The sequence below is a fragment of the Copidosoma floridanum genome, unplaced genomic scaffold (assembly GCF_036245765.1).
Source record: "Copidosoma floridanum isolate Cflo_tuat_1 unplaced genomic scaffold, Cflo_Japanese_pri ptg000027l, whole genome shotgun sequence".
Classification (NCBI taxonomy): Eukaryota; Metazoa; Arthropoda; class Insecta; order Hymenoptera; family Encyrtidae; genus Copidosoma; species Copidosoma floridanum.
Window position 1 is genome coordinate 12,999,748 of NW_028321904.1, and position 26,554 is coordinate 13,026,301.

The 26,554-nt window shown below is 35.4% G+C and overlaps 1 protein-coding gene and 2 long non-coding RNA genes across 5 annotated transcripts in view; 1 reads left to right on the plus strand and 2 right to left on the minus strand.

The window, feature by feature from the left end:
• Positions 1–26,554, minus strand: part of twr (signal peptidase complex catalytic subunit SEC11 homolog C twr) — a 179,308-nt gene that overhangs the window by 60,263 nt on the left and 92,491 nt on the right. The window lies entirely within an intron of this gene.
• On the plus strand, positions 4,676–6,105 carry LOC149373783 (uncharacterized). The gene is made up of 3 exons (XR_016293308.1): positions 4,676–5,036; positions 5,104–5,502; positions 5,583–6,105. It is a non-coding gene; the product is annotated as an uncharacterized LOC149373783 (long non-coding RNA).
• On the minus strand, positions 10,209–11,638 carry LOC149373784 (uncharacterized). The gene is made up of 3 exons (XR_016293307.1): positions 11,278–11,638; positions 10,812–11,210; positions 10,209–10,731 (listed from the first exon to the last, which is right to left on the minus strand). It is a non-coding gene; the product is annotated as an uncharacterized LOC149373784 (long non-coding RNA).

The window sequence follows — 26,554 nt, forward strand, 5'->3', positions numbered from 1 at the left end:
CGGACCTGTCATTTTATTCACGTGTAATGTACTCGCAAGACGCGAAAATCAAGAGTTGACTAAAATTTTGGAAACAGGATGTGAAATGTAAAAACAGCTTTTTTTATTTTCGTAAAGCGTTTGTATAAACCTTTGCAACGGGAAAAAGAAGATCCTTCAGATGGCTTGGGCGATTCTCATCGGCTTGATCAAAACCTCTGAAATTCTAGAAATATGTAAATAAAGTATGCTATATTCATTTGCAATAAGAAAATACTGGGGTCAACGACTTAATTTTTTCGCAAATCACTACTGAAAATTTACCAATTCAATACCTACTTTTATGGACAGTGGTCACAAAATTGACTATATCTTCGGAGGTCTTTGATTAAACTGAAAAATTTCAAGTAGTTATTGTTTTTTTTTTTTACAAAAAATCTATTAAATTATTAAAAATATAGGGTCAACTACTTAATTTAAGAGAAAATCTGAAAAAAGTATAAAATATTGATCTGGCTGCCTCGCAACATCTCCCAATTTTCACAATTATAATTTCATGGTACTTTTCTGGAAATTCCTTGATCTTTTACTTTTATGTTATCAAAATAACTATATTTATTGAAAGACTGACCGTTGACAAGCGTTGATCTTTAAGGGGCCCTTGGTACCCTAGGTACGGTACCAGCCACCCAAGCCATCTTAAGTTGTGAAGTAAAATATGGTTGTTCAATTTACAATTGTAAATTCGACAATGAAGTAATAGTACCAAACATTGTTTGCTGACTTACAAATTTAAGCTAATGATTCTGTAAGTTGATAACAATGATTTTAGTATTTTTAAATACAATTTTTCTATATTATTTAAATGATATTCGTTAGTAGACTTTTGAATTTCAAAAATAAATTTCATTAAAAAAGTTTTACAATTTTAATAATTTTAAAGCAAACTAAATCAATTTTATGCAAATCAATAATAGTACAGCATTAATAGTGTTACGGATGACAGCTAGCTTTAGCTCGCAGTGTCAATGTCCTCACACGCATGCCGAAAGGTGCAACCTCAGGTGGTTATTGGCACCACGTTACTAAGAATTACCCCTTGATACTCCCAGACGATTGCAACAGTACTGGAACAGCATTAGTAAACGCGGAACCACTACTCATTTAAAATTCCACAGGGGACATCACTACTTAACAAATTCTAATATAATGGAGTTGGAAAGTGATATAAAGGAAAGGACAACGCCAAACAAGGCAGTTGAAAAATAACCAAGTGTGTAACTTGACGTAATACTTCAATAAAGAGAATATATGACGCAATATTGTCTCTTTACCTTACTTAACTACACGGCGGCAAAGAATCCGAATAGGGACATAAGAGATGTGAGTCGCTTACACTTATATTTGTAACAATAGTTTGATAATATTTGTGTTTCCCATTATTTATACGTAAATAAAAATTTACACAGTTACCCATCGATATGTAAGTTTATTGGTGCAATAAATTGTGTTTCATAGCATGTCAGCTTCTTACAACATGGACTCGAGTCAGACATACATCCAGATTATGCTGTAAGGCAAAAGTCAGTAGTTACAAATACGCACAAAAAAGTTTATGTTTATGTATTATAATACTGTATACTTATAAGCAGCGTTGGCTCAGTGGTAAGTATGCTTCTTACTGATACAACGCTGTTCTAGGGGTTGTAGGTTCAATTCTCGGTGGATGCAGATTTTTTCAAAAACTGTTTCCATCGGAAAAAGTTTCTATGTAACCCCGGCTGTTTCGGGGAGGGTTTTTCGGTGGAATTTCTTTAAGAGTAGTCCCAAGGTTCTTTCCTTGCCCTACAGGTCTTCGGGCCTGGGTGAATGTAGAACAGTGTTAGAGCTATAGTTAGGAATTAGAAGATCCGATGCAGGGATCGCTGGCCTTATAGGCAAGGAGTGGTCCCTGAAACATGGGGTTTCACCGGGGATAATAACTAGCCTGGATCTGACGCTTTAGCAAAGAGCGCTGGCTTAACCGGCGAGGAGTGCATGTCCTGAAATATGGAGTATTCTCCGGGAAATGGCTACACAGAGGAGAGTGGACCCGATGCACCATTGGTGCAGAGAGTGTCAGCTTAACTGGCAAGGTGTTACAGCGGAGATACTCACACTGTACACTTGATTAGGTTTGATATCAGGCAAAGAGTTTGGAAATGGGTGCGGCAATACTCCCCCACACACACCCGATCGGAAATCAGATTACGGGTCCCATGAGGTTGTATACGGCCCGTTTACGGAATCCGTAAGCATATCATCACGGCCCAAACACATGTTGTTACCGGGATCGGGTACGGGCTGTATACGGGAACCGTGGATTCGGGAAACGTACACAGCCTGTGCTCAGCCCGTATGGGTGAAATGACTAAACATGCAGGTTATGTTTCTCGACTCCAACTCAAGGTCTACGCACTCGAATAGACATAAGGTGCACAGTACACCAGAATATCATTGGTTGGTATACCTATATACATGATGCATAGTGCGGTAGTGCGGTATGCTTTACGTTTTCACAGTTATAACCAACCAACTAATATTATTCTTGTATACTGTGCACCTTAAGTCAATTCGAGTGCGTAGTTATATGCTAAACTGACAGAAGGGTGTGTGAAGAGGCTAAAACTGATCAAGCAGGCTCTTGGACAAGTCTTTAAGTACTGTGCAGACTGGGATGGTGGCCGAGAAAAGCGAGTGTTAAAAAAGAAACGGCTAGACAATGAAAATGTACAGGTGATTTTATAGTTATTAGAAAAAAAATCTCAAAAAAAGCACAAAAATGTAAGAACTGCGTGATCTTTAAATTAAAACGTTTGCACACACAGCGCGTTTATTATCATTATTATTATTAATTTTATTGCAAATTGAACAAGCAAATACAATTTCTATTGTATATTGCCTCACGGGCCGTGTACGGGCACCATACAGCCCATGATACATACGGTTCCCGTACACAGCTCGTACGCGATCCTGGTAACAAAACGTTACGGTACCGTTAAGTAAAAGTGTACCACCCGTATTCCTACATCAAGGTCTCTATGATGGGCCGTATAATCGCCATAGCTCTGTTTCCGATCGGATAGGTGGTGAGTTGGTGGCCTCAGCGACTAGGCCAATAGGCTGTCACGGTAATTCGGTAAAAAAAAAAAACACCTTATACTTGAGATAATAGAATGTGTTGGTTCAATAATACTTGCAGGTATGCAGAGGGGTATGAATAGTGTATATATCCAATTTCAACTGACTACATTTACTTTATTCAAAAAAGTATGGACAGACGTCTGAGAATAATTACAAGGCTACTGTTCCGTCGAAAGCCGACTTCACAGTGTTGGCTTCAAGATGGCGAAAAGTGGTCCCCCCACCACTCTCCCGTCTAAGAAGAGTGGTAGGGGGACTGCTTTTTGGTCGCGGCTGCGCGACAGCCAAAAGCGTCGTCTGTTACGACAGCGGTTCTCAAATACTAGTCACTAGTCATGTATGATGAAGCTATATATATACATATGTGTATATAATGTATACCAGCTGATTGTTGCGCTATATAGTGGTTAAGTGCTCTGTGTTGTCTGTTCTGTCATTCCTGTCTCCTGTACCGGTGCTGATAACTGAGATACCAAGAGCCAAGCCAACGTTAATGCTGGTACTTATAATTACTGACCAATGGCTTGACCTTGACTTCTCTTCAACCAACTGTGGCCTTTTTCACCAAGTCAAACGATGAGGTGAGCAAAGATACTACTGTTAGTGCTAGCAGTTTGACAAGTAGCTGCTAAGCAGATCCGACAAGTAAACTGCATATTTCAGTTATAAGCCCAACAGTGTTTGGTGAGTTGCAGTGCTTGTTTTTTTATTCTCTTTTTGTATATTTTTTTGTCTCTCTTAAATTTGTATGTAAATCAAGCAGGACTTTAACGTGGGATTGTTGACAAATGAGTAATTCCCACAAGTTTCCAATCATAAAGTTGTGATTTACTTTTCCTGCAATCAAATCAACCAAAACAAAAAAAAAACTTATCAAGAAGCAAGAGGTTAAAATTTGGTTTTATCCAGCACAATTTTGGAGGATAATAAGAAAAATCAAGGGCTGATGAAGTTTGACAAGAAAATGTACCTGAATCTCTGAAATCATCGAATGGCTGTAAATTCCAGTTGCTCCAGAGGCTGTAGTGAAGAGTTTTTTAATAATTATTGTTCACAAAAGAGGTACAGAGAAAAGTCACTCAACGCTCTCATGAAAACTTGGTGCCATGTGATGCTAATCACACAGTTAATAATAAAAATGAAGTTCAGACTTGCTCAAAGTTAACAAGTGCGCAGCTCATCATATTTCAAACATATAGTACAGTTGTGGCAGATGGTCTTTACAATTATTCAAATGAAGTAAATTATGAAGGTTAAGAAATTTCATGAAGCTGTAGATGTGACCTGGTCACCTCCAGTCCAGCAGCCCACCAACTTTCCAATTTTGCTGGCTGCAGTAACAGTTGCTCAGTAGTTGGATATCAGTTTTAGTATCGTAATGCCAGTTTGGATTTGTATTCTCTCAACCTGGAGCAGCCAGGCTGTATGATACGTACATCAAGATCAGTGTGCCAAGTGATCAAAGGTTTTGTCCTTTTTCTTATTCATGTGTACCTAAAATATTCGTAGTGTTGAGAAATTTAGTATGATAATTATAACTACCATCAAGATTTTACAAAATAATTTGGGGAGCTGACGGAACGAATCCAGCTGGCATTATTGTGAGTTGCTATGATTGTGAAAAAATAATAATTCACTTTGCTGACAAGATGTTTGAGAACGACAGAAACTGTTTGATTAGCAGTCCCGACAAACACAAAGGTCCTGTGAGAGCACTGGACTTTAATCCAATTCAGTCTCATTTTCTAGCTACTGGTGCGACAGATAGTGACACTTATACTTTGTATATTAATTGGACAAATGAGTCTATGTCTCCTAGTTCCAAAAAAATTTACCACCTGAGGATGTACTAGATAAATCATGGAATACACGAGGTACGTTACTTGGCAACATTTTTTTTACACATTCATAATTGACCTTAGAAAATTTTGTTGTTTACAGTGCAACACATTCTTGCTTCAACATTTTCACAGCGTTGTGTCATTTGAAGAAGAATTAAGCCATGGTAATACTCACCGATGCCAATTCAAGAGCCTCTATAAGCATTGTCATCAGGAATTGTAACATAATAATTCTTCATCATTATTGAAATATAAGTGAGATGGAAATCAGTACACTGACATCCTTATATATAGTCACACAGCTGTCTCTTGCTTCAGAAGAGGATTAAAATCCAATTATTGAACTGTGGGATTTGAGATTTGCAACCACACCGTAAAAACATTCCAAAACCATCGAAGGAAAGTAATATCAATTGCCTGGAATCCTTATTATTCTGATCTTCTCAGTTATGCAAAAGACAATAGAATTCTCTCTTGGAATCCTAATTTCGATATTCCAGTACGTAGCAGTTAAATTTTTCTCGCAACTCTGTTTTTTTATTGTGTGATGCTTATTTTTTATTACAAATCTTATTTTAGGGTGGTGATATTGTTGGCTAATTGGCTCAAACAAATCATGGAAACTTAAATGTATCTTAGTGTCCTAGATGAGCTTGCTTGGTTGTGAGTACTACTTCATATGGCCAGGCAATAGTACACTCTCTGTAAGGTGGAGCTGACCATTGATCTGCTGAAACGTTGAATAAAATGTTGATTTATTTCCTGGCATGGACCCATTCCCACAAATCTCACCGATGATGCAAACAGAAGTATATTATGAAAATAATGCTGTAGAGTCCCCAGTCTCTGGTTTAATGGTAGCTAACTATGCGAATAATACCATAGTTGAAGTTATACCTTTTATTCAACTAACAATGAGAGTTGGAAACAAAAATAAATTAGTACCCGAACCAAATAATATACCAATTAAGTCAGACTATACACCTGAAATTCATGATCAAACTGATAAATTCCAACTACTCCAATAATTGTAATTAAAAACGCTTCCAACTACTGTTCTCGTAATTTATGTAGCTCTACTAGAAAAAAGTAAGCATTTGCAATTGACCAAATTGTTTAAAGAGATACTACTTTCAAAAATTTAAGTATTAGTTACATTTCAACATTTTTACAAATTAAACTCTAATTTTTTTTTAGAAATAACAAACATTTTATTACACCTGGATCTGTCCTTACTCTTATTTTCCATTATCCTTTTTTCACGATATTCTCTATTGGATTAAATTTTTCTTTGAGCTCATTAATAGAGAAAACATTAATCATACACAACGTTAAATATCAAAAGAAAATTGCAAAATCTACACCTATAGAAATGATGTAAAGTCAAAGACAAGATTATTTAAAGAGTAAATAAAAAATAGAGAGGTAAATGTAGAGATGAATAAGAGGTTTAGTCGAGTTATTAAATTGTATATTCGTTATTTTATCATAAATCAGTTATTAATCAATTTTTTTTTTTTTCTTTTTTTTTTTTTTTTTTTCTATTTAATGATTTTAATTTAGGAAACAATTTTTTTTTTTCGTCACATTTTTCACAGTAAATCTTTCTCTATTAAAATTGCACTTGGTAATGAATATGCAAAAGTTGGACTCAACAATAGCTTAATAAAAAATCAGGTAACTGTTAAATGAATATTATGTATACACCGGGTAAAATTTGCTCAAGATTTACATAAATATATTAATGTATAATTACAAGAACATTCTAAATAATAATTAAATTATTTACTGGGAAAGAAAGCGCTAGTTAAAAAAGCCTTGCTGTTTCGGAGATTTTAACAGTAAGTAGAATAATTCTTATGTAAGCAAGCGGTGGTGATAACTAGCCCAGTCATTTATTAATTCATTTAATGAATAAATTATTCCTTCGGCGAGCAAGTGACGGCGATAAGTAGCTTTACCATTTATTAATTTACTTAATAAATATATTATTTCATTGGCAAGCAAGCGGTACCAACAATAAGTTTGGCGATTTATTAGCTTATTTGATAGATAAACTTTTTTTTTGACAAGCAAGCGACAACAACAAGTAGCTCAGCTTTTTGATGGATTATTTAGTTAATAAATTTATTCCTTGGTGAGCAAGTAGTGGCAATAAGTAAATTAGCTGTTAATTAGTTTATTTAATAAATTTATAACTTCTTTGGCGAGCAAGCGATGGCAGTTCATAGCTCAGCTATTCATTAGTTCAGTTAAGAAATAAATTATTCAGTTGGGGAGCAAGAAATGCTAATAACAAGCCCAGCTATTTCTAAGTTTAATGAATAAATTATTTTTTTGCTGAGCAAGCGAAAGCGAAGAGTAGCTCAGCTATTTATTAATTTGTTTAATAAATATATAATTTCTTTAGCAAGCAAGTGATGGCAATAAGAAGCTCAGCTGTTTATTAGTTTAATAAACTAATTAACTTTTTAGTGAGCAAGCGACATCAACGAGTAGCTCAGCTATTTATTACTTTTTTAAATGAATTAATTCTTTCTTCGGCGAGTAAGCAACGGCGATGAGTAGCTCTACTATTAATTAATTTACTTGATGAATATATTATTTCTTTGGCAAGCAAACTACGGCAGTAAGAAATTCAGCGATTTATTAGTTGATATGATAGATAAACTATTCCTTTGGCGAGCAAGCAGTGGCAATAAATAGCTCAGCTATTTATTAGTTTATGCAATAACTCAGATGATTCTTTGGCAGGCAAGCGATGGCAAAAAAAAGCTTAGCATTTTGAAAGTTCATTAAATAGATAAAATATTTATTTGATCAGCAAGAGACGGCAAAAAGTAGCTTAGCTACTTATTAATTTATTAAATAGATAAAACAAAATCTAAAAATAAATATATCTCTATAGCGGGAATGCGACGTTAATGAGAAGCTCAGCTATTCATTAATTTATTTATTAAATAAATCATTTTTCTAGCAAGCAAGCAGCTGCAAACAAAAAGCTGAGCTTATCATTATTTTATTTGGAAACTACATTTTTTCTTCGGTGAGCGAGTGACGGCAACGACTTGATTAGCTATTTATGAATTCATTTATTAAATAAAGCATTTTTTTTGTAAGAAAGCGACGGCAATGAGTAACTCTGATTTTCAATAGATTATTAAATAAATACAATATTTCTTTTGCGAGCAAGCAGTAGCAATAAATAGCTCAGCTTTTCATGAATCCCTTTTATTGTTAAACTTATTCTTGGGCGAGAAATCGTCGGTGGTAAATAGCCCAGCTTTTTATTAATTCACGCAATAAACAAATTATTTCTTAGGCGAGTAAAAGTAGTGGCAATAAGTAAATTAGCTATATATTAGTTCATTCGTCAAATGAATTATTTTTATGGCAAGCAAGTGTCGGTAATGAGAAATTCAGCAATTTATTTGTTAGGAAAAATCGGGTTTCACCTGGTGCGTATTCGACCAGGGAATCACGAGTCAGCCAATAACGCTACGCTTATGATGCTTTTTTACTGCTAGCCTATAGATAAACTTTTTTTTTGACAAGCAAGCAACGACAACGAGTAGCTCAGCTTTTTGATAGATTATTGAGTTAATAAAATTATTACTTGGTGAGTAAGTACTGGTAATAAGTAAATTAGCTGTTAATTATAGCTTATTTTATAAATTTATAACTTCTTAGGCGAGCAAGCGATGGCAGTTTATAGTTTAGCTATTTATTAGCTCAGTTAAGAAATAAATTATTTATGTTGGGAGCGAGTGACACCAATAAAAAGCCCAGCTTTTGATGAGTTCATTTGATAAATAATTTTTATTCTTGGCAAAAAAGTGATGGCAATGAGTAACTTATCCATTTATTAGTTTATTTCATAACCACATTGATTTTTTGGTGAGCAATTAACGGCAACGAGTAGCTCAGCTTTTTATTAGATTATTCAGTAAATAAATTCATTCCTCGGCGAGAAAGTGGTAGCAGTAAGTGGCTCAGATTTTTATTACATTATTTGATAAATGGACTATTTATTTGATGAGCAACTATCAGCAATTAGTAGCTCACCTTAGTTTAATTAGCTTGCCATCGCTTGCTCGCCAAAGAAGTTATAAATTTATTAAATAAACTAATTAACAGCTAATTTACTTATTGCCACTACTTGCTCACCAAGGAATAAATTTATTAACTAAATAATCCATCAAAAAGCTGAGCTACTTGTTGTTGTCGCTTGCTTGTCAAAAAAAAAGTTTATCCATCAAATAAGCTAATAAATCGCCAAACTTATTGTTGGTACCGCTTGCTTGCCAATGAAATAATATATTTATTAAGTAAATTAATAAATGGTAAAGCTACTTATCGCCGTCACTTGCTCGCCGAAGGAATAATTTATTCATTAAATGAATTAATAAATGACTGGGCTAGTTATCACCACCGCTTGCTTACATAAGAATTATTCTACTTACTGTTAAAATCTCCGAAACAGCAAGGCTTTTTTAACTAGCGCTTTCTTTCCCAGTAAATAATTTAATTATTATTTAGAATGTTCTTGTAATTATACATTAATATATTTATGTAAATCTTGAGCAAATTTTACCCGGTGTATACATAATATTCATTTAACAGTTACCTGATTTTTTATTAAGCTATTGTTGAGTCCAACTTTTGCATATTCATTACCAAGTGCAATTTTAATAGAGAAAGATTTACTGTGAAAAATGTGACGAAAAAAAAAAATTGTTTCCTAAATTAAAATCATTAAATAGAAAAAAAAAAAAAAAAAAAAAGAAAAAAAAAAAAAATTGATTAATAACTGATTTATGATAAAATAACGAATATACAATTTAATAACTCGACTAAACCTCTTATTCATCTCTACATTTACCTCTCTATTTTTTATTTACTCTTTAAATAATCTTGTCTTTGACTTTACATCATTTCTATAGGTGTAGATTTTGCAATTTTCTTTTGATATTTAACGTTGTGTATGATTAATGTTTTCTCTATTAATGAGCTCAAAGAAAAATTTAATCCAATAGAGAATATCGTGAAAAAAGGATAATGGAAAATAAGAGTAAGGACAGATCCAGGTGTAATAAAATGTTTGTTATTTCTAAAAAAAAATTAGAGTTTAATTTGTAAAAATGTTGAAATGTAACTAATACTTAAATTTTTGAAAGTAGTATCTCTTTAAACAATTTGGTCAATTGCAAATGCTTACTTTTTTCTAGTAGAGCTACATAAATTACGAGAACAGTAGTTGGAAGCGTTTTTAATTACAATTATTGGAGTAGTTGGAATTTATCAGTTTGATCATGAATTTCAGGTGTATAGTCTGACTTAATTGGTATATTATTTGGTTCGGGTACTAATTTATTTTTGTTTCCAACTCTCATTGTTAGTTGAATAAAAGGTATAACTTCAACTATGGTATTATTCGCATAGTTAGCTACCATTAAACCAGAGACTGGGGACTCTACAGCATTATTTTCATAATATACTTCTGTTTGCATCATCGGTGAGATTTGTGGGAATGGGTCCATGCCAGGAAATAAATCAACATTTTATTCAACGTTTCAGCAGATCAATGGTCAGCTCCACCTTACAGAGAGTGTACTATTGCCTGGCCATATGAAGTAGTACTCACAACCAAGCAAGCTCATCTAGGACACTAAGATACATTTAAGTTTCCATGATTTGTTTGAGCCAATTAGCCAACAATATCACCACCCTAAAATAAGATTTGTAATAAAAAATAAGCATCACACAATAAAAAAACAGAGTTGCGAGAAAAATTTAACTGCTACGTACTGGAATATCGAAATTAGGATTCCAAGAGAGAATTCTATTGTCTTTTGCATAACTGAGAAGATCAGAATAATAAGGATTCCAGGCAATTGATATTACTTTCCTTCGATGGTTTTGGAATGTTTTTACGGTGTGGTTGCAAATCTCAAATCCCACAGTTCAATAATTGGATTTTAATCCTCTTCTGAAGCAAGAGACAGCTGTGTGACTATATATAAGGATGTCAGTGTACTGATTTCCATCTCACTTATATTTCAATAATGATGAAGAATTATTATGTTACAATTCCTGATGACAATGCTTATAGAGGCTCTTGAATTGGCATCGGTGAGTATTACCATGGCTTAATTCTTCTTCAAATGACACAACGCTGTGAAAATGTTGAAGCAAGAATGTGTTGCACTGTAAACAACAAAATTTTCTAAGGTCAATTATGAATGTGTAAAAAAAATGTTGCCAAGTAACGTACCTCGTGTATTCCATGATTTATCTAGTACATCCTCAGGTGGTAAATTTTTTTGGAACTAGGAGACATAGACTCATTTGTCCAATTAATATACAAAGTATAAGTGTCACTATCTGTCGCACCAGTAGCTAGAAAATGAGACTGAATTGGATTAAAGTCCAGTGCTCTCACAGGACCTTTGTGTTTGTCGGGACTGCTAATCAAACAGTTTCTGTCGTTCTCAAACATCTTGTCAGCAAAGTGAATTATTATTTTTTCACAATCATAGCAACTCACAATAATGCCAGCTGGATTCGTTCCGTCAGCTCCCCAAATTATTTTGTAAAATCTTGATGGTAGTTATAATTATCATACTAAATTTCTCAACACTACGAATATTTTAGGTACACATGAATAAGAAAAAGGACAAAACCTTTGATCACTTGGCACACTGATCTTGATGTACGTATCATACAGCCTGGCTGCTCCAGGTTGAGAGAATACAAATCCAAACTGGCATTACGATACTAAAACTGATATCCAACTACTGAGCAACTGTTACTGCAGCCAGCAAAATTGGAAAGTTGGTGGGCTGCTGGACTGGAGGTGACCAGGTCACATCTACAGCTTCATGAAATTTCTTAACCTTCATAATTTACTTCATTTGAATAATTGTAAAGACCATCTGCCACAACTGTACTATATGTTTGAAATATGATGAGCTGCGCACTTGTTAACTTTGAGCAAGTCTGAACTTCATTTTTATTATTAACTGTGTGATTAGCATCACATGGCACCAAGTTTTCATGAGAGCGTTGAGTGACTTTTCTCTGTACCTCTTTTGTGAACAATAATTATTAAAAAACTCTTCACTACAGCCTCTGGAGCAACTGGAATTTACAGCCATTCGATGATTTCAGAGATTCAGGTACATTTTCTTGTCAAACTTCATCAGCCCTTGATTTTTCTTATTATCCTCCAAAATTGTGCTGGATAAAACCAAATTTTAACCTCTTGCTTCTTGATAAGTTTTTTTTTTGTTTTGGTTGATTTGATTGCAGGAAAAGTAAATCACAACTTTATGATTGGAAACTTGTGGGAATTACTCATTTGTCAACAATCCCACGTTAAAGTCCTGCTTGATTTACATACAAATTTAAGAGAGACAAAAAAATATACAAAAAGAGAATAAAAAAACAAGCACTGCAACTCACCAAACACTGTTGGGCTTATAACTGAAATATGCAGTTTACTTGTCGGATCTGCTTAGCAGCTACTTGTCAAACTGCTAGCACTAACAGTAGTATCTTTGCTCACCTCATCGTTTGACTTGGTGAAAAAGGCCACAGTTGGTTGAAGAGAAGTCAAGGTCAAGCCATTGGTCCGTAATTATAAGTACCAGCATTAACGTTGGCTTGGCTCTTGGTATCTCAGTTATCAGCACCGGTACAGGAGACAGGAATGACAGAACAGACAACACAGAGCACTTAACCACTATATAGCGCAACAATCAGCTGGTATACATTATATACACACATGTACAGGGATATTCTTAAGTACTTGAGGAGCGGGGACCAGCGTGTGGATCAGCTTCCCCTGAGTCAAAATCCGTTTACAGAATAATTTTTTAACAATTATTCATTAAGTAAATGGATTTACAAAAGTGCTCAATTTCAGCGTGTTTAGAACGCAAATTTCAATGGCGCGGGCTGCCATGAAGTGCAGTGTCATGGATCGCAACAACATAGCAACAAACCTCTAGGTCGGTAAACAAAGTCTGAATAGATCCCCTAGCGGGCATGAGATGGCGCTCAAATGTGATTAAAATAGTAAAATAAGTAAAAACGTGTAGCTATAAAATTATTAGAAAGAGATGAAGGGCTGAGTATCAGAAACGTAAAAACAAATAAATAAGCGTACAAAAAGGTTATTTAGTTAACCAGAAATATCATTATAAGATCATTCTACATACGATGAAATTGACAGTGACGATGAAGATGATGATAATGATGAAGATAATAAACATGATAATTAATGTAATAAAAAAAAGAAGATACAATTGTAAACAACATTAATAATAATAATAAAGAAAATGTTTAGCTTGAGCGGTTATCAGGTAAGACTTGGGCCGCACTTGGGTAGTACTTAAGCAGTGGCGCTTGGGCGGCACTTGGACGGCACTTTGGCGGCACTTGAGCAGAATGTGAAAAGCGGCACTTGGGCGGTACTTTGGCAGCACTTGGGCCGTACTTTGGCGGTACTTGGGCCGTACTTTGGCAGAATGTGAAAAGCGGCACTTGGGCGGTACTTGGGCAGAATTTAAGCAGCGGCACTTGGGCGGTACTTGGGTGGCACTTGGGCCGTACTTTGGCGGTACTTGGGCAGAATGTAAAAGCGGCACTTGAGTGGCACTTGGGCCGCACTTTGGCGGTACTTGGGCAGAATGTAAAAGCGGCACTTGGGCGGTACTTGGGCAGAAGTTAAGCAGCGGCACTTGGGCGGTACTTGGGTGGCACTTTGGCCGTACTTTGGCGGTACTTGAGCAGAATGTAAAAGCGGCACTTGGACGGCACTTGGGCCGTACTTGGGTGGTACTTGGGCGGCACTTGGGCCGTACTTTGGCGGTACTTGGGCAGAATGTAAAAGCGGCACTTGGGCGGTACTTTGGCAGCACTTGGGCCGTACTTTGGCGGTACTTGGGCACAATGTGAAAAGCGGCACTTGGGCGGCACTTGGGCCGTACTTGGGTGGTACTTGGGCGGCACTTGGGCCGTACTTTGGCGGTACTTTGGCAGAATGTAAAAGCGGCACTTGTGCGGTACTTGGGCGGCACTTGGGCGGCACTTGGGCGGTACTCGGGCGGCACTTGGGCCGTACTTTGGCGGTACTTGAGCAGAATGTAAAAGTGGCACTTGGGTGGTACTTGGGCGGCACTTGGGCCGTACTTTGGCGGTACTTGGGCAGAATGTAAAAGCGGCACTTGTGCGGTACTTGGGCGGCACTTGGGCCGTACTTTGGCGGTACTTGGGCAAAATGTGAAAGCGGCACTTGGGTGGCACTTGTTGTTACCCAAGTACCGCTCAAGTACCGCCAAAGTACGGCCGAAGTGCTGCCAAAGTACCGCCCAAGTGCCGCTTTTCACATTCTGCTCAAGTGCCGCCAAAGTGCCGTCCAAGTGCTGCCCAAGCGCCACTGCTCAAGTACTACCCAAGTGCGGCCCAAGTCTTACCTGATAACCGCTCAAGCTAAACATTTTCTTTATTATTATTATTAATGTTGTTTACAATTGTATCTTCATTTTTTTATTACATTAATTATCATGTTTATTATCTTCATCATTATCATCATCATCTTCATCGTCACTGTCAATTTCATCGTATGTAGAATGATCTTATAATGATATTTCTGGTTAACTAAATAACCTTTTTGTTCGCTTATTTATTTGTTTTTACGTTTCTGATACTCAGCCCTTCATCTCTTTCTAATAATTTTATAGCTACACGTTTTTACTATTTTAATCACATTTGAGCGCCATCTCATGCCCGCTAGGGGATCTATTCAGACTTTGTTTACCGACCTAGAGGTTTGTTGCTATGTTGTTGCGATCCATGACACTGCACTTCATGGCAGCCCGCGCCATTGAAATTTGCGTTCTAAACACGCTGAAATTGAGCACTTTTGTAAATCCATTTACTTAATGAATAATTGTTAAAAAATTATTCTGTAAACGGATTTTGACTCAGGGGAAGCTGATCCACACGCTGGTCCCCGCTCCTCAAGTACTTAAGAATATCCCTGTATATATATAGCTACATCATACATGACTAGTGACTAGTATTTGAGAACCGCTGTCGTAACAGACGACGCTTTTGGCTGTCGCGCAGCCGCGACCAAAAAGCAGTCCCCCTACCACTCTTCTTAGACGGGAGAGTGGTGGGGGGACCACTTTTCGCCATCTTGAAGCCAACACTGCGACTTCATAAGTCGGCGCATGCGCAACCATATATACGTAGGGTATAGAAAGAGAGAGTAAGAGCTGTAGTGACGCCGCGTTTTTTATTTTCATTCCTGCAAGCGAGCGCGACCAGTTAACACGCAAGAGAAGTGAGCGAGTATGCTAAGCTAATCCTTGTTGATTTTCGTTTGTTTAGTATACCAAGCTCATTTTTGTTCAACCATCCAGGAATTTACCAGCTTATCTTCGGATTTGTGCGTTAATTTCATTGTAAGTACTCATTTATGAACATTATGTTTGGTATTAGTATTAGTGCGTTGCAAGTAATATTCGATTCGATGAGTTTTGACAACATGCACAGGCATTCAATCACGAGAATTTCAGTGTCTCGTTGAAGTTCGTGATCAAGACGCGTTTAACAAGTAAATCGTGCGAAACCTATCTATTGTCATTAGTGCATGACACTTCATTTTAATTGAGAGAGCCATTTGCGATTATAAACGTAGAAATAATGTTTATCTCGGTTAATTTTGCATAGCGATTAACTATGGCAATGTGCTTGACGGTCCGCGATCGGAAGTTGAATCGTGCTGTAACGTTAGATGTGATTTATTTAGATTCGTAGAAAAACGTTTTATTTGGCAACGTGGTATGGGCTGCAACGACGTCATATATAACTATAGATTAGGACCATGAATCTTTTTTGTTTACCTAACGTGGAAGCACAAACAATTCCACTTTGTTAAAATAAGTGCACATGTATCGGCGTGCGTTTCCATGCGATCACCACTGTTGACCTTTGTTTTTACACACACGAGATAATTTATCCGGGCATGAACTAATACATGTGTTCAATATTCGATTATGCATAAAGCTAATGTATCTTTTTTTGTAATTCAAAATAACTGCTGAAAGGACAACAGTCCCTCACTTCATTACAAGCCTATCAGAGTCAATTACGCAATTGTTAGTGGACAACAGTATACGCAATTGAGGCATTCAGCCTACACATTATGCAAAGGGACATCAGTCACTTTGATTCAATACAAGCCCATCAGGGTCAATTGCGCAGTTGTTAGTGGACAACAGTCTACGCAACTGAAGCATTCAGCCTACACATTATGCAAAGGGACATCAGCTACTTTGATTCAATACAAACCCATCAGGGTCAAATTCGCATTCGTTAGTGGACAACAGTCTACGCGACTGAATACAGGCTTGCGCGTATACAGCTAAGATCCATGGTATTTATTGTTCAGCTGTTCAATTCAATGTGTTTTAATTACGCTTACATGTTTAATTGCATATATCGTTATTGTTTATTCATTTTTCATATGATTTTGGTCAAAATAATGCAATATTTGTATCATTCACTTTTCTTTGATTTGTAATTTATCAAGCTATAAAAAGAGTTTTTTTACATGTTTTTCCCTTCAAATGTGTCGTGTTTCTTTACTGATAGCCAATATATGATTTAATATTTATATAAAACAAGTATTTATTTCATACGAACTATTCGCAGATCAATCGCTTTGGTTTACTGGGAATTCATACGAAACAGCTACCTTTATGAATCGAGCCCGGAACGTGCAAGACAAGTGCACTAGGTACTAAATCACTACGTGTAAAGCATTTTACTAACAGAAAGAAGGGGGGACTCGTGCAGTAAGTGCCAAAAAATATGCTTAAATGTAATATCTACAGAATGCATTGGACAAGCTCTCTACCAACAATGCTGCTTGATATTAAAAATGGACCAATAAAGTATTCGAAGCAGAAATGGATCAGCAGTCAACGGAAGTCTGCAGGAACGAGCGAGAGGCAGCGTCAAAGCTATTTGATACCACTACGAACCGTGCACTTGGTAAAGAGCGTTTGTGTCCTTTTAATAATACATTTAACTGCACATGAGAAGAGGAAGAGTCTGCCGGTGCCCTACGCATTGACAGACTAGACACCCGTAATCACTGCTGTGTATGTGCAACGACTCACGACCATCGTTCGGACTATCGATTATTTGATTACGAGTACGTGACCGCTGTTCATTACTTATTTATTTACAGTGATGTATCGTGGCATTGGTGCAGCGAGCATACTTATAACATGAGTTGGAACAGTCGATTCTGCTGGAAAGAGTATATATATATATATATATATATATATATATATATGTATTCAGTTAGAGTCACGTGTCTCGATCGTTTGAGCATAGTCTAGCTGAGACTTTCCATATTAATGCGGAAGAGGTCTTGTGACGTGTTATTTTACAATGTCACAATATGTATATGCATGTTTATGTTTTCCTTTCTTATATAAAAAAATGTACAGGGCATAGACACAGCTATGAAGTAACTAACAAGTTGAAAGAAAATTCATTTTATTCCTTTGTAATTTTTTAACTTAGTAAGAATGTGGCCGAAACCTCAACCTTTATTTTATTGCCCCTTCACTCCAATTAATTATAATAGTTTTTTATTTTTTTCAATTTAAAGATTTTGAACACTAGATTTGAAAAAAATGATTCTTAATGTATTGAACAACACTGAAGAAGGAAACAGTAAAAAATATCAAGTGTCTAAAAACGACAAAAAAATTTTGTATCAAAAATGACAACAAAATTAACTAAACAGTTAATAACACTTTTTCTTGAAAATTACTAGTTTTAATTAAAAAAATACTAGAGTAGCTTAAAATTTAAGTCATACTAAAAAAAATATCATTATGAAAATTCCAAAATAGTGGTCAGTAGAAAATAGCAAATTATTGATGTACCTATAATCCACCTTGAATGAGTATCAAATTCAACGGTATACCTATTAGATTGCAACAAGCTGTGAAAATTTACTAATAATACAATATGATGAATTATTGGTACATTTACAACTTTTCCAACGTAGATATAAGACGGAAGAGTACACCAATAAGATTGTAGCACACCATGCAACTTTACTGAAAATAAGTCATTGCGGCGATGGTGAAATGGCATTTTATCTATTTTTTTTACCGTTTCTACCACATCCTTATAAAATTAACATTTCGGACTTATAAAATATAGTGAGTTATGTGTCTTCTACACTTTTTAGGAAGGCAGCGGCCCTTAAGTATTTTAATACTTCATTAAAGCTGACTACTAAGTGAAACAGTACTATAGTCGAAAAAACTTTTTACACAATTAGTCTTAAAATGTACGATGAAAATTGATTTAAATGCTTGTCGATAAACTGGATAATAATGTGATCCCACTAGGTATACAAGCAACTATTCATGTATTTATAATCGTATCAATTAGCACGTATAAATGGTGGTACTTTTAAAATAAGCACTCTAGGACCTGTATATGCCCTTTCCGACGACAAATATGCTCAACATTAAACCCAAAATTTAATTATTTCCTATTTCCAACAATTTTTAAGAAATAAGTAAAAATAAGAAAAATATCTTCCCCAAGTGTGGATTGAACACACAACCTCCTATTTATTAGACAGTTGGTCTAAAAATGAAGCTACCAAGGAGTCGTACATTCACCCGCAACCTAGGTTCAGATAGATTTTAATTCTTAATGAGGTTGTGTGTTTAATTCGTTTTCAAGGAAGATATTTTTCTTATTCTTACTTATTTCTTGAAATAGAAAATAATTGAATTTTTAATTTGAATCTTGAGTATATTTTGCTATCAGAAAAGACATGGATTGCTCTGAGAGTGTTTATTTTAAAAGTACCGCTATCTATATGTGTCAATTAATATAATGATAAATACATTATCACTACTATTTCTAGGTTTTAAACTGCTACCCACTCATAAGGAAAAGTTAGTATTAAATATAAAAAAGGCGTTATTGACGAATTACAGAATCCATACGTGTGACCATGCACCTGCAACTGGCAGCTGGAGTTAGCAGTGAGATAAGAAATTATTTAAAAAGTTATAAAATAATAATATAGGCAAAATATCGATTTCCTGCGAAAAATTGGCTGGAACTTGGCCCAGCAAAATCCCAGACATCTAAAATTGCATATTCATACTCTTATATTATTAAGTCATTGGCACATATCATAGCCATCACGGGTAAAGAATTATGGAAAAAGTTGTAAACAAATTTATCATGCAGAATATCGTTTTTTTGTGAAAAATCAAATATAACTTGGACCAGCATGTTTTAAGCCACTTCAAATTAGGCAAATATAATCCAACAATAGTTTTTTATAAGCACGTGTTATTTCTCATACAAATAACAGTTATAAAATAAGTATTAACAAATTAAATAGGCGAAATACCGATTTTCTCAAAAAAAATGTATGTATCTCATCCCATCATGATCCTTGAACATAAGTACTCTTTTATTCTATGGTAATTGGCATGTGTTATGGCTAACACAAGTGGAAAGTTAAAATGTATAGACAAATTAAATAGGCGACATATCAGTTTTCTATTAAAAATAGACTATACTTTGCATAACTATAACTTAGCCCAGCATGATCTTAGGCACTTATAATTTAACGTACATACTCTATTATTGGTTGATCATTTTCAAATGTTATTGCTAACACAGGTGGGAAGTTACAAACTAAGTTACAAACAAATTAAGTAGGTGAAGTATCGATTTAATGTGAAAAATCGACTACAACTCCGCGCAACAAGATTCCAGACATTTGAAATTAAACATTCATACTCTTTACTGGTAAATTGTTGACACTTGTTTTCGACAACATAGACGAGAATATGTTTTACAATAACGACGGATCTATTAAATTTTCAAACACATTTTTTAAACACGCCAGTTATTTTATAAAACTGCCAGTCCGAAGCCTGGGTGAAGTGTGACGGAAAAACGTGTCAACAAATTGCCCGGGCCCCAATTCGACACTGATTAACAAATGCGATAAAAAGCTCGGCCCCAGTTCGACAATATTTAAAAAAGGAGATAATGGCTCGAGCCCCAATTCGACACTAATTAGAAAGGTGATAATTGTTCAGCCTCAATTCACTGGCACTGGCCTTTGTGAATAATTGTCTACAATTTTGATTAAATTCTTTTGAAAAATCTAGAATTTTGTCTACGAACTCTTAAAACAATAAACAGAAGTGAATATTTAGATGATTTAGGTGGAAAGTCATTAAAAAAGTTTCCACACATTCAACAGAAAAAGCATTGCTTACCTTTGAAAAAATGTTGCTTATAACTTGGCAAAGTATAATCTGAAGCATCTTCAATTATGTATATATTTTGTAATTTAATATTGATTTATTAATATACATGGATAGACAGATACTAAATTGTTAAATAATTAAAATTATTACATGCTATTTTTATTTATGAGCTTTCTCAATCATAAGCTGCGGCGATGGTTAACATACAATAATATTTATATATTCTGTAGATTACATATAAATATCATACTAGGCACAGCTACAGTCAATTTTTCACAGAAAATTAATCAGCATCGGATTAACGGCTAGGTGCACTAGGCTAAAGCCTATTGACCCCCCACCAAAGAAAGGCCCCCACCATTGACACAAAAAAAAATTAACACTAAAATTTTTTTTTCTTTATTAAATAATCAGTACACGATGACTAACCAATCTTTTTAAAGGTTAATCTAAATTTTAAAATTACACATTGTAACAACTGTGAAAGAAATTATTGTTAAGTGCCTCAATAGTATCATTTGAAAAAAAGTAATGTTTCCGCCGTTCCTAGGGAGACCATTGGGATTATGCCTCTACCACGTGACCTCAGTATATATATGACTAATATAGAGGCGAAATAACACAGGTCTTATGGGAGGAATCTTGTTTTTATTTTTTTTCGCACTTAAAAAGATATTGAGCTTAAAAAGATTGTTAATTCCATGTTACTGACATAATGAGAGTTACGTAGTTATTTTTTTCCTTTGGTGAATTCGTTCATGAAGGTTGAAACAGCGTTTTGAACGTATACGGAGTGCCGTTTAACCCTACTTTGAGCTGTTTGTTTCAGCTGTTGCTGCTGCTGCGCCACTGCTGCTGATGCTCAGAGGTAAACAAACAGCTCAAAGTAGGGTTAAACGGCACTCCGTATACGTTCAAAACGCTGTTTCAACCTTCATGAACGAATTCACCAAAGGAAAAAAATAACTACGTTACTCTCATTATGTCAGTAACATGGAATTAACAATCTTTTTAAGCTCAATATCTTTTTAAGTGCGAAAAAAAAATAAAAACAAGATTCCTCCCATAAGACCTGTGTTATTTCGCCTCTATATTAGTCATATATATACTGAGGTCACGTGGTAGAGGCATTATCCCAATAGGTAGCTTGACTACCTTACTGACTCCAGATAGTATATTGATTTAGTTTTTTATCTATGAGAATAACCCAGCGTTCGCAGCTGATTTCTGTATAAGTAAGAATATTTTTCTTTCGTATCTGATAGTGATATTTTCTAAAGTCAGAAAGGAAGACTTCTTGTAACCTGGAAATATTTTAAAGTTCTTTTTATTACAGTGTTTGTGAGTGTATTAAAATTAAAAATGATTGATATTTGAAGGAATTGTTTAAAATTGTATTCCCAACAAAGTTAACCTGCAAAAATTAGGTAAAAAATTAATATGCGTTAAAATAGGTACAAAACTAAGGCAGCGTACAAATTCAATTCAGATTATTATTATTTATTTATTTTATCAGAAGATTTGTTATTTTCAGCATATGTATATAATAAAAGGGAATAATAGTACTACACTTAGTAAACATAAGCATGAGTGACAGATCTATTGATCGACATAAGACACCACGCATACACAAGTCTGGGTCAGACAAGCTTCAAGTAAAAAATGAAAAGCAAAAAAATATTAGAAAAATCATATCTCAAACACGCAAAATGACAGATTTTTTATGCACCAAGGTTGATGATAAGACATCATTGGAATCGCCTTAATCATTTACTCCAGCAACAGTTAAAAGTGGAATTTCTAAAACAGACGTACGTAATTAGCTTTAATTGAAAACGATTATTTTTAACTTTAGTATTTAATGACTAATCTAAGTAAATAATTTAACAAAATTTTGTTTAAGATACGTTTATCGTTTTTATTGTAATTCAGACGAAATTATATGAACATCAGGAATAATTCATTGTTCCAGTGCTAATTTTTCTTTATTATATAATCTGTTTAATTATTTTAAGGTTGATTCACTTAATGACACGACTAAAAACGGAAAAAACTCTGTTGCTATTGATAATGCTGTGGATACAGAAAATTAAAATTTTGATGCACTTAAAGTAAAGACAATGGTTGACAGAACAGATTATAGTTATGAAAGAGAATCAAATTCACTCCATCTTTTGGAAACACTCACAATAATGGAAAATGACACAAGTATAGATACAGTAAACGTTGATTGTGACATTTTTTAATGGCCTCAAAACATGACCAAGCATATAAATTATTGGATTGAAAAAGGAAGTACGATGATTCAAAATTGCGGTTCCAAGATACTTGAATCGAAATCTTAAGTCTAAAGTAGTATGAGGAATTGTCAACAAAAAAATAATAATGAGTATATTATTTTAGAAGCTGTAATATTATAATTTTTGACAAAAAATTGTAACCAATTGATACCTTGAAAATGCTAAAAGAATGGTATTAAAAGTGTTGTATTCAAAAGTTCCAGTTTATTACAGAACATCTAGATACAGTATTTAACATTATGTTCATTCATCTGTACAAACTCCATGATTCAATTTGAAAACATTATTTTAGTAATTTAAGCAATTAATGCTGAAAATTTAAATAAAAAATGTAATTAAAGTTTTTTCGAGAGCAAATGCTCAGAACAAGTTAACACAATGTGGTTAGAGAGAAATATAAAAAGATTGATAAGTCCTTTAACAGCGATAACTGGCTTAATACATCAACGTATCTCCAATTTACATCCATGAAAAAATAATTTTTCTAACAATTTGTTTTTAAATAAAGTCCATTTTGTACGGCTCTATCGAGCAAGAGGTAGTGCGCCAATATAGTTGCAGAGCGTAAAGTCATTTACACTTTCTACTATTACAGTATAAGATACTTTATGAGTGTAAATGCCTTAATTATTTTACCAAACAAAGCACATTACTGTTCAACTGACATTTTAGTATTTACTTTGTGCTTAACAACTGACAACTACTACTAGTCAATAAGCAACAAAACTTTAACCTTGAATAACTATGCAATAAAAGCCACTGACGATTTTCGTTATCACAAACTTATAAGACAGCTTGACACAACTTAAGTAAAGTGTATGCTAATAATTAGGGGCATAGATAACAGAAACATGAGTAGTATCAAGTTATACAAGTAAATTTGCCATAACTTTACTCAAGTTTAACTTGGGCCCCAATAAAACCACAACATAATACTAGTTAGATTCATATAAGTATAAACTCAACGAGCACATCGCAGTCACTTGGTGAACACTTGGTAGGTACTAGGCTAGCACTTGACGGAAATGTGGGTGTAAATTTACGGGAACTTGAAAGGACTTAACTGACATTTGACAGGTACTTACCTGGTACTTAACGAGTACTTGGCAGGTACTTACCTAGTACTTAACGAGCACTTGGCGGGTACTTAGCAGGTACTTGACAAGAACTTAGTAGGACTTGACTTGACGAGAATTTGGTAGGTACCTGACGTTTAATTACCAGGTACTAGATGGGCACTTGGCAGGTACTTAACAGACGATTGATGAGTATTTGATGGGTACTTGTTGGGTTCTGGGTAGGACCTTTGCAAGTACTTGACAGAAATTGGCTCGGTACTTACCGTGTACGTGACGGTTATATGGTAGGCACTTGGCAAGCAGTTTACGGGTACTTACGGATACTTGGCGGGTATTTTACATATACTTGGTGGGCACTTAACAGGCACTGTGCAGGACTTGACAGGTGGGTACGTTGCAAGCCCTTGGCGAGTACTTAATAGGCCATTGGCGGTCACTTGATAGGAACTGAACGAGTTTTTTCGCATGCAAATGGCAGATACATGGTGGGTACTCAAGGCATGTACGTCAAGTCCTACTTAGTGCCCACAAAGTACGTGACCAGTCCTCTTAAAGTATCCATCAGCTCTAGTATGTGTCATGTGCTTGTTAAGTTGCCACTGAGTATTAACTGAATCCCACCAAGTGCCAGTCAAGTGTTCGACGAGTAACTTTCAAGTACCCATCGGCACCTATTAAGTAATCGCTAAGTGCTTGCCATGTACCCAACGAGTGCCTCTTAAGTCCAGCAAAGGGCCCGTTAAGTGGCCACTAAGTACCCGTAAAATATCCGCTAAGTAGCCGCCAAGTACGCGTCATGTAACTAACTAGCACGTGCCCACTAAATACCTTTTAAGTACCCACATAGTACCGGACAAGTGTCTGTCAAGTATCCGTTAATTTTCTGCCAAGAACACACTAAGTGTGGGTCATGTACCCTGTAAGTACCCACCAAGTGCCCAGCAGGTTTCTGCCAAATAACCGTCAAATATCTACTAAATGCAAGTGAAGCATCCACTAAGTACCCGGCAAGTACTTGCCAAGTGCTCGCCAAGTACCTGCTAAGTGCTCGTTAAGTACCAAGTAAGTGCCTGCCAAATGTCAGTTAAGTCCTGCCAAGTGCCCGTAAATTTACACTCACGTTTCCGTCAAGTTCTAGCCTAGTACCTAACAAGTGTGCATCAAGTGACCACGATCTGCTCGTTGAATTTCTATTTAACTTAAGTAAGGACTTGTCACGTTTTGGTTCTGCAGTATTGTGGTGCTGTTTGATTGGGGTCCAAATTAAACTTGAGTAAAGTTATGTCAAATTACTGGTATAACTTAATACTACTTCTAGTTTCTGTTATCTGCACCCGTAATTATCAGCATACAATTTACGTAAGTTGTGTCAAGTTGTCTTATAAGTTTGTGATTATGAAAATCGACAATGGCTATGATTGCATAATTATCCAAGGTTAAAGTTTTTGTAGCTTATTTAATAGTAGTAATTATCAGATATTAAACACATAGTAAATACTAAAATGTTAGTTGAACGGTAATGTGTTTTGTTAAGTAATATAATTAAGGTTATAAACTGACAAAGTATCTCATGCTGTAATGGTAGTGGGTATGAATGATTTTGCACTTTGCAAAAACTTTATCACATAGTAATGTGTAAATGAGGCATACAAATTTTTTTTATCATAATAGCAATTAACTTCAATTTATTTTGGTGATTTTTTTTGCCTTCAGATAACCAAAACGCCTACTGGCATAGTCACCGGAGCGATCCACTTGCCACCTTTGAGTAATGGTGCATTTACTGCTAAACACATTTTTAATTACCTTAACTAATACTATACTTATACCATGGCACAGTGGTATTTTTTCTATTAAGATTCTTTAGACATACTCGTAAATGTGTAGGTTTTGTCTGTAAAATATTTTATATCACAGGTGTTAACTTATTACCAGTCCTTTCTTACTAGTACAGGAGGCACTTCCTACCTACAGCATTAGATTCGCTTACCTTTAAGCTCTAACACTGTTTTGCATTCACCCAACCCTAAAGACATGTGGGGCAAAAAAAATCTGGAACCTTACTACAGAAAAATTTCACGGAAAAATCTAGCCTGAAATGACAGAGGTACAGGGAACTATTCCTCCTTTAAAACAGTTTAAAAAAAAAAATTAGCATTTACCGTGAATCGAGCTCCCAGCCCCACATAGTATGATTTGTTTGTATACTTTACTCAAGCTGCTTCAAACCTAAGTTGTATGAATATAACTTAATAATTTGTTTTGATATAAATTTATAATTAAAACTATTTTAATAACAAAGGATGGTTTAATTTGTCTAGTGCCATACTAAAAATAAAATGGTACATTACTTCACTAGGGCACAAAGTACAAACATGAGCGCCTGAAGGGCGTGCTTGTTGTAGGTTGGTGCCCCAGTCACGTATAATATTTTTCTTACCGAGGGCGCAAAGTGCAATTTTGCTCCCGTGGGCATACTTTGCGCCCAGTAAATCACTTTGGGCCCTAGGGCAGAAAAGTACTTTGGGCCCGGAGGGCGCGAAAAACTTTTCTGCCCGTGGGCCCAAAGTGTGATCCGAGGGCACAAAGCGGCAGTGACACTTTGGACCCATGGTAAGAAAAATAACTTTTTCCGCCTTCGGATGGTTTGGGGAGGCTGGTACTTCCTCGGGCGAAAAAGCAGTTTTCCGAAACTCGTTCGAAAAGTCTCCTTTACGACCCTCGTTACGGACCTCGCCTTCGGCTCGGGCCGCAAACCTCTCGGTTCGCAAACAAAGACTTTTCAAACTCGTAGGAAAACTACTATTCTGCACTATATG